The sequence below is a fragment of the Miscanthus floridulus genome, chromosome 5 (assembly GCF_019320115.1).
Source record: "Miscanthus floridulus cultivar M001 chromosome 5, ASM1932011v1, whole genome shotgun sequence".
In the NCBI taxonomy this organism is placed as follows: Eukaryota; Viridiplantae; Streptophyta; class Magnoliopsida; order Poales; family Poaceae; genus Miscanthus; species Miscanthus floridulus.
Genome location: NC_089584.1, coordinates 136651487 through 136660361, shown reverse-complemented (window position 1 = coordinate 136660361; position 8875 = coordinate 136651487). Strand labels below are relative to the sequence as shown.

Sequence of the window (8875 nt, the reverse complement as noted above, 5' to 3'; positions counted from 1 at the left end):
AAAATATTAGTAACCTAGTAATACAAAAGAAGAAAAAACATACAAAAACAATTACTTACATTAAACGACTGCATATGTAGAAGCAATGAGCCGCTGTGTCTGGATGTCTCGATTGAAACACGTCGGCCGGACGACCATAGTCACAGTTAGGGATAGAAATGTTAGGAGGGATGGGGGCATCTTTGCTAGACTCATCGGGGTACAATTATCTAGAACGACCCCCATTTTCGCCATAATTGCTCCCGAAACATGTCTTCCATCTAATAAAACGGTTCAAATTAAACATCAATCAAAATAACGTAAATTAATGTAAAATATAATCATTTGTATTGCAACTAAAATAATATAACCAACACTTATAGCAACAAAAATATACATGGTAAATATACTTCTAACTAAATAATTAACCTTAACATTGATAAAATCAAATTAATATCTTCCTCCAAACCGTAGCCTATAGTTCCCAAACATAATTTTCCTCCTAACCTTAACTCCCATTCATAATATTCCAATCCACCGTTCAAACGAAAATAAAAAATGCGCCATTACCTTGAACGAGGCCGAGGAGGGAGGGAGGCGGCCGAGGAATGGAAGGGAAGGGAGGGAGGGAGGGAGACAGCTCTTGGGAGTGGCGTGCGCGGGCGTGCGCGAGCAGGCGGGCATGCTCGGACAGGCGAGACTAGGCCATGGCGCTTTATTCGGCTCTACCGCGCCACTGATCAGGGCGCGTCAAGATTGGTGGCGCGGCAGACCCTACCACGTCAGTGGTCAGCATTTTCGATCGTCGCCACGTCATCCACCCACCACGTCACCATGCATGGCACGGCATAGGCTTTTTGCCGTGCCATGGCAATAGACGTGGCCAAAAGTGTTAGTTTTGAAGAGAGAAAAAACAGTGTTAGATTTAAAATTAGTTTACAAAAAATGTTGAAATTAAAAAAAATCTTGATGGCCGTGTACTTGGCCTCCTTGGCGCCAGCTCTTGCAGACAGTCATTCATACACGTACAGCAGCACACCAAGGAAATCCATATTGCTGCTATGGGTGGGTGGCGACGCGACGTGGGTCGGGTACGATGAGCAGGAAGGAAGGCTCTGTTCGCTTGGCTGGCTTGTTAATTATGATACAGTATTTTTCTCTTATAATAATCAGTAAACAATAATTTTAAACCTAATTTTTCAGCGAACCAAACAGGGCCAAAGATACGCGAGGTTGTTTGGAGAATTTGAATTGGGAAATCAGCAGTTTGGGGAATGCGTGTGCTACTGCTATACTTAGAGTGGCGGACCAGCATGCAGGCTCTTGCAGGTCCCTCGTTGTTTATTACTGCAAAGCCTAACAGGAGGTGGCGATTAGCAAAGCACGAGTTGGCGGGTCCTGTAGAGCAAGTATACTTGCCTATGTAGCCCGAGTCACGATGGCATGGCACGAAGCCTATTTTTTTAGCCCGACACGAGCACGGCACGGCCCGATGACATGTGGGCCTGGGCTAGCCCGGCCCGAGGGAGCAGGTCATGCTTAGGCCGCTGCTCAGGCCCATGGGCCAGCACGGCACGGCCCGGCAACAGCCCAGCCACCCCCCCCCTTCGGCCCTCCCCCTCCTGGCCTCCTCCCCTCCCGCTCCCAGCCTCTCCGTGGCCTAGCGCGCTGCTCGGCCCAGCCGCCCCCGCCTCTCCTTGCTCCTCATATATAAGCCGCACGCCGCGGCTGCGACGGCTCTCACACCCCGAACCCTAGCTCATTTCTTGTCTATCTCGCCTCGCTCTTGTCTCTCTCGCCCCGCCTCGCTCTCGGCTCTTGCCCTCATGGTCTTGCCTCCGTCCTCCCCGACTCTAGTGATGTGACCTTGACGCCTCCCCCCTTCCTCATATATAAGCGCACGCCACGGCCGCGGTGGCTCTCACACCCTGAACCCTTGCTCATTTCCTCACCTCACCTTGCTCTTGGGTCTCACGGTCTCCGTCCTCCCCGACTCTGGTGAGGTGACCTCGACGATCCGCCTACCGTCGGCGAGCAGCTCTCTACTCCTACCTAATCCCCTCCCTGTTCTCTCTCCGCCTCTCCCTTCTCCCTCTCCCTATCTCCCCTCTAGATCTCGTTGATTATGTGAGTTGGTTGTCTCTGTTTGTCCCTCCTCCGCCATCCACCGTCGTTGCTGACTGAGTGTCGTCTTCTCTCTCGTCGTCTTCTCCGGCACCGGGCTCCGGCTGTGCAGGTGAAACCCTGACCCTAACCCTAACCATGTTCTAATTTCTTCTTTTTCTTTCAATGTATGCTTCTGATTTCTTCTTCTTCCATTATTTCACAGGTCGATAGCCGATGCATCGTCTTCTAGCTACGGCTTAGAGCGAGCAAGGCGGCCACCCACACCGTCGAGGAACGGGGCTGGAGAGGCAGCCATGGCCGATGAGGATGGCCTCCTGCCGATTGGCCTAGCCCCAGAGGGCGAGAACGACGACGACACTCGAGCCGACGCTGCTACATTGTTCGGTATCGATCTTGGGGACGGCTCTGCTGCTCCGATCGATGTGGATGCGGACGGTGGCGAAGGGGCAATGGCGACTACGAACTCCAATGGCTCTGCTCCTTCGGTTGCTGGTACAGGTAACAATAGTAAGCGCAAATCGCCTGTGTGGGCTGATTTTAAGGAGATCTATGAGGTTATTAATGGTTCTAGAATTTGCACCAAGGCTGTTTGTAAGATGTGCAAATCTACCTTGTCTGCTAGATCTGCTGCTGGCACTGGTCACTTAAAAAGGCACCAAAAATTATGTAGGATAAAAACTGATCAACGTGCTAGGGTTCAATCTAGGCTTTCATATAATCCTGATGGTTCTGTTTATAACTGGGATTATAAACCTGAAGTTGCTAGATCTGAATTATGTCGTTTGATTGCTAAGCTTGATCTGCCTTTAGGAATTGGTGAGACTGATGCTTGGGAAAAATACATTGTTAGAGCTCATAATCCTAGGTTTGTTAAGGTCTCTAGACAGACCACTACTAGAGATCTTGGCAAACTTTTAATGAACGACGTAATATAATTAAGAATTGTGTGTTGTCTGGTGCTTCTTCTGTTGGTCTGACATCAGACATTTGGTCTGGTAATGCAAAGGAAGACTATATCAGTGTTGTTGCTCATTATGTGACTGTTGACTGGGAGTTGCAGAAAAAGGTAATTGGTCTCCGCTTGATTGAGGTAAAACATACTGGTGAGAATATTGCAGAAAAAGTTGCTTGTGTGATTGAAGAATTTGGTTTGCTTGACAAGGTGTTCTTTGTTACTCTTGGCAATGCTTCTTCCAATGCTAAGGCTATGAAAACATTGACACCTATGTTTGCTGGTTATCTGGGTTCTAAACCTGCACCTACACCTTTAGATCCTAATAAGGTTAAGTATCATCTTGTGCATCAACGTTGTGCTTGCCATATTATTAATCTGATAGTAAAATCTGGCTTAAAAAGGTTCAAACCTTACATTGAGGATTTCAGAACTGCTATTAACTTTTTGAATTCATCTAATCAAAGGATTGCTTTGTTCAAAAACTTTTGCATTGCTAAGGGTGTTAGACCTAGAAAGTTTGGTTTGGATATGGATGTTAGATGGAATGCTACATATCTTATGCTTAAACACCTACTTCCATATAAGGATGTTTTTCCTGTGTTCATTAATTCCAACTATGGCTCAACGTTGTTAACTGCAAGTCACTGGTATATTGCTGATAAATACTTGAATTCCTGGAAGTTTTTTATGACTCCACAGTCACTCTTTCTGGTGTTTACTATTCAACTAGTCCACTTATTCTGCACCATCTGCTAGATATTATAACTTATTTGCATGAAAGTTCAAAGGATCAGAATCTGTTTTCTATTGTCTATCCTATGAAGCTTAAATATCTAAAATACTGGAAGGACATACCTCTGTTGTATTCATTTGCATTCATTCTTGATCCTAGAGGTAAAATGAGAGGTTTATTTAATGTTTTTATCATAATGCAACAAAAAACTGGTTTTGACTACAGTTCTTATTATGGTATTGTGAAAACTGAAATTTTCAAGTTGTTTAACAAGTATGAAGAAAAGTTTGGTGCAGCTAAGTCTCAAAGAAGGGCTGCACAACCTGCAAGCATCACAGGTAAGAGGAAGCAGGCATGGGGAAGAATTTTTGGGGGCCCTAGAGCATCTGGTGTTGTTGGACCTTCCCCTGCCTCTGCTCCCAGTCCTTCTTTATCTACTTCTGTTGCTGCTTGTGAGCTATTTGCTTATCTGGACAGTGACAATATCACTGCATATAGGCCCCGTTCGCTTGTCTTAAAAATGGCTTGTTCGGCTTCTTTTTTCAGCCGGAACAGTGTTTTTCTCTCACAACAATTCAGCCGGAACAGTGTTTTTCAGCCAGTTTCAGCCAAGTTTCAGACCAGCGAACGGGGCCATAAGGATGACTTTGATCTACTTCTCTGGTGGCGTGACCATAAGCTAACATATCCAGTGCTTTCTATCATGGCTAGAGACATTATGTCAGTTCTTGTTTCAACAGTATCTTCAGAATCTTGTTTCAGCTTGACAGGAAGAATACTTGAGGAGCGGCTCCGTCGACTATTGCCTGGACATGTGGAGATGCTTGCTTGCATAAAAGATTGGAAGCTGGATGAAAAAAGACTGTAGCATGATGTTGACAACCAAGAACTGGTAGACTCCTTTGAGCATCTCTATCTTGATGAAGATGCATCTACTTCTAGGGCTCCTTCTACTAGCACATCTGCATATGTGGCTTCTGCATCTGGTGGTTCTTGAGTTGAGACTTGAGAGTTGAGATTGAGATAGTGAGAGTGTGAGACTTGAGAGGTGAGCTAAGAGCCTGGGACTTGATTATAATCTGTATTTGTAAATCTGTGATGTATCATGTAAACCTTTGAACATGTTTAAGGCTTATAAGAGCTGTGCCGCACTTTTTTTCTCTTTCTGGGGTTTCTCACAAGGGTGAGTTTTACCCAGAAAGGTTTTTAATGAGGCAGCATTGCACACAGCTCAGTTATCATTTTAATTTCCTCTTATTCTCTGTGTGTATGATTTTGGTTTTGGTTTGAAGCTCTTCTGGGGAAAAATACTTTAAATTTGAATATTTCTTGTTGAGATGAATTTTTTAATGTGTTTTGAACCTACGGGCCTCGGGCTATCACGGCCTGGTGATTTGGCCGTGCCTAGCAGGCCGGCCCGGCACGGATTTAGACCCACAGGCCCGTGCTTGAGCTGATGGCAAGACACGAGGCCCGCAGCGGCACGGCACAGGAGGCACGACGTGCCGTGCCGGCCCGACATCCTCTGGGCCATGCCTGCCCCATGCCCGGGCCGTGCCGAGCCGGGCCGGCCCGATGGCCAAGTATAAGAGCAAGCAGGTTCTGGAGGCAGTGATGCGGTGCGCGTGGTGAGCACCTGCAGACAGGCCCGCTTGCATCCCTATTCGCTGGGTTGCCAAGGCCCGGCCGAGGACATGGAGGTCGCCGCATTTGCCTGGCTACCTGCTTGTTCTCTCAGTCGTACACATGCACACAGCGAAGACTTGACAATGGGTTTGGATCGTGGAACTGGAAGGCCGAGTGTGTTGGGTTTTGCTGAATCAATCAAGTAATAAGTAAAGTAGGTACAAGAAGAAAAGGAGATCCAGCTCCAGGTCGGCACGCTAGCACAGGTAATAATACTATACACTCCAGTGCAGCTGAAGCTTAGCTGACTTTCTTTTTATTTGGTACTCAACCACGACTTCCAGGTTTCAATAAAAGGCAAGGCAATCATTTGTCAACTCCCAAAGCTGACCACGCTGCCTATATACGAGCTCTCGAACCAGACACCATCTGAGCTCGATCGAGCTAGTTGACTTTCCTCCAAAAAAACAATTATAAAATGTCTTGCTTTTCCAACTGAGGAGCTAGACGACTTTGAGCAAAAGCAAAGGCTAGTACGTACGTTCGTGCAACTTGCATTGTCAGTTCTGAACTCGGCTTCCATCAGCCTGTTCGGTTGGCTGGTTCGTATCGTTGCTGGTTCGTGAAGAAGTACTGTTGGCTGGTTTGTGTGAGAGAAAAATACTATTCCGGCTGAAAATTTACGATCGTTTACGACAAGCCACGGCCAAACGAACAGGCTGATGCTCGGCGCGCACCTCGTACGTGCGTACGTGGCCACATCCGAACTACCCGTTCGTGGGCAGGCTGCGCGCCACGAATCCACGATTGAGCTTTCCAATTCCAATAAATACTTGGCTTTGGCGCTCCCGTCCCGCCTGCCGGGTGCCGGCCGTGCCACTTGCTCGTATAGTTTTTCAAATGGGCCAGGCCCGATGGGCCGACACGGGCACGGCCCTAAAAAGCACGGCACTAGCCCGACCCGGCCCGCTAGGCATTGTGCCCGTGCCTGGGCCGCACATTCGGCCCATGGGCCAGCACAAGGTACGTCACGAAAAAAGGCCTGGCCCGGCATCGGCACGGCTTCGAGCCATCATGGCCGTTGGATCCCCCGACCCCTGCGATTCTAGCCGTTGGATTCCGCCGTTGGGGTGGGGGTGTATATAAGCAGAGTCGTCGGCCGGCTCCCCCTCGCACCCCAAACCCTAAATCATTCTCGCCCTCCCCCGCCGCGCTCTCCTCTCGCTCTCTCTGGCTCTCCTCTCCGATTCCGACGGCGCGGGACGACTCCGACGGGCGACGGCGACCCGTCGCCGTCCCCACCTCTTCTTCTCGCCCTACGGTAACTCCGGGGCTCCGAAGATGCAGGTAAGAGCACTCATCTTCTTCTTCTTCTCGCCCCCCCGGCAGCTCCGGCACGGAAGATGCTTTCTCTTCCTGATCTTTTTCTTCTTCTTTCTTCAGATCTGCTGATTCGCAGCTGCTCCGAGCTCTGTCTACGTCGCCGGCGTCGTTGAGGTAAGAATCTGCAGTAAACCCTAACCCTAACCGTTCTTGTTCTTTCTTTAGTTCTTGATCTTGACTGTCTTCTTTTTCTTGTTCTTGAATCTTGATCTAATGATCTACTTCTTCTTGCTCATGTGCACTTGTGCAGCCGTTTGAGGCCAGTGGCGATGCCTCCCCGGCCCCCCTCTGAAGAGACAGTCGAGGTTGCCTTGTCTGCGTACCATGAGGAGTCCGAGAGGTTGCGCGAGCTCCCTGGAGAAGACGAAGACGATGACATGGGCGACGAGGAGGTAGAAGAGCTCTTCGGCCGTGGATCTGGAGGTGGAGCCGGTGATCCGATTGACGTTGAAGGTGGTGATGGAGCAGAGGACCAAGGCGGCGAAAAATGTGTTAGTGCCTGGACCGGCACGGGCACTGGCACGGCACGGCACGGCACGGTTTCCCCTCCATAGTGCCGTGCCTGGGCTGCCATTTAGGCACGGTGGCACTAACAGGCACGGCACGGCGGGCCGCCGTGCCGCATAGTGCCGGGCCTCGTCGTGCCGTGCCCGTGCCGTGCCGTGCCGGGCGGCCCATTTGGAAAAGATTACTTGCTCGTGCAGCTCGTGGCCCGTGAGCTGCCAGGTATGCTGATGCCGCGAGCGCCTCCACTTGGTCTTGGCCTCTTGGGCCTCCGCCTCCGGAGCCCGGGGATCGCCCGCTGGACGAGCAACTTGCCAACTTGTCCCGGCGCGGCCGGTTGCAAGTGCGCAGCGCATCACATCGATCATCTGCAGCTGGTCTGTGGTCTCCGTGCCAATTACTCCCATCTGGGGGTTGGGGGGCGCTAAACACTTCTTTTACAGTCGCGAGCATCGCGATCAGGGCCGTTCAGTTCTTCACTGTTATACGATCGTTCGTCGCAAGTGGCAACCGGAAGGCGGCAGCCGCCAGTTTGGGTGCTCAAAGGACCTATGGATTTGTGGTTTTCCGTCCCAGTTTCCCACCCTCTTGGTTGGCCCCCCACGACTCACTCCATACATTTTGTGCAGCCTGGGAGTTGGGACAAGACGATTAAACAAAACTGTTCGTAACTGCATGTCGCTATATTTGTCATGACACCCCTCTAGTTCGTTGCCCAGATCAAGGTGGCCTTTAGAGCATCTTCAAGAGTTTGCTATCTTAACTTAGCATCTATATAATTTTGGCAAAACAAGAAAAAATAGCCACTAACAGTTTGGCAAAACAACTTGCATCAATAGCAACTTGGCAAATCTTCTCTCCGCGCGCGCAAATATACGCGCGCGTATACGGCTTGGCATCCGGGGCTCTTCATTTCTTAGCGGGGCTCTTCGTTCGCTTAGCGGGCCTCTTCGTTTTGTTAACGGTTTTTTTATTTTACCAAATCAAAAATGCCAAACTCTTGGAGATGGATTGTTTTTTTACTTGACATATAATTTTGGGAGTTGGCAAATTACAAAATTTGCCAAATAAAATTTGACAAACTCTTGGAGATGCTCTTAGTTTCCATTGGACCTTGGTGATCACCATTCATAGGTAAAACTGCTTTAAGTCTCGCACGAATTATTTAATTTCTAGCCCCTTTGTAAATTTCAATTTTAGATTATTTTCAGTGTGCTACCGATTTTAGGCCAGCTAGCTACCTATGTCATTCTATCGCACTACACACTGCCCATTTGTTTCCACCGGTGACCAGTTTCTCGTGAAGAAAAAACCTGAACAATAACCATTGTATTGTTCATGAGCTTTCCACACATCTGTATCATAGAATCAATTGACCCATCTCAGGCCTGCTACCTATGACATTCCTATTTCCTAGGCTCATAGTGTTTGTAATTTAAGACATGTTCGCTTGAACTTATCAGCAAGAATCTACAGCATTTTTCTCTCACAACAAATCAGCTTTAGCCGACTTTAATACCAGCCGAACAGGCCATTAGTTGAGACCGCTTGTTCACCTCGTCTAGTCA

General features: G+C 48.8%; 1 pseudogene; it reads left to right on the top strand.

The window, feature by feature from the left end:
• The first annotated feature begins 2399 nt into the window (after positions 1-2399).
• On the top strand, positions 2400-7357 carry LOC136455431 (zinc finger BED domain-containing protein RICESLEEPER 2-like; annotated as a pseudogene).
• The last annotated feature ends 1518 nt before the right edge of the window (positions 7358-8875 follow it).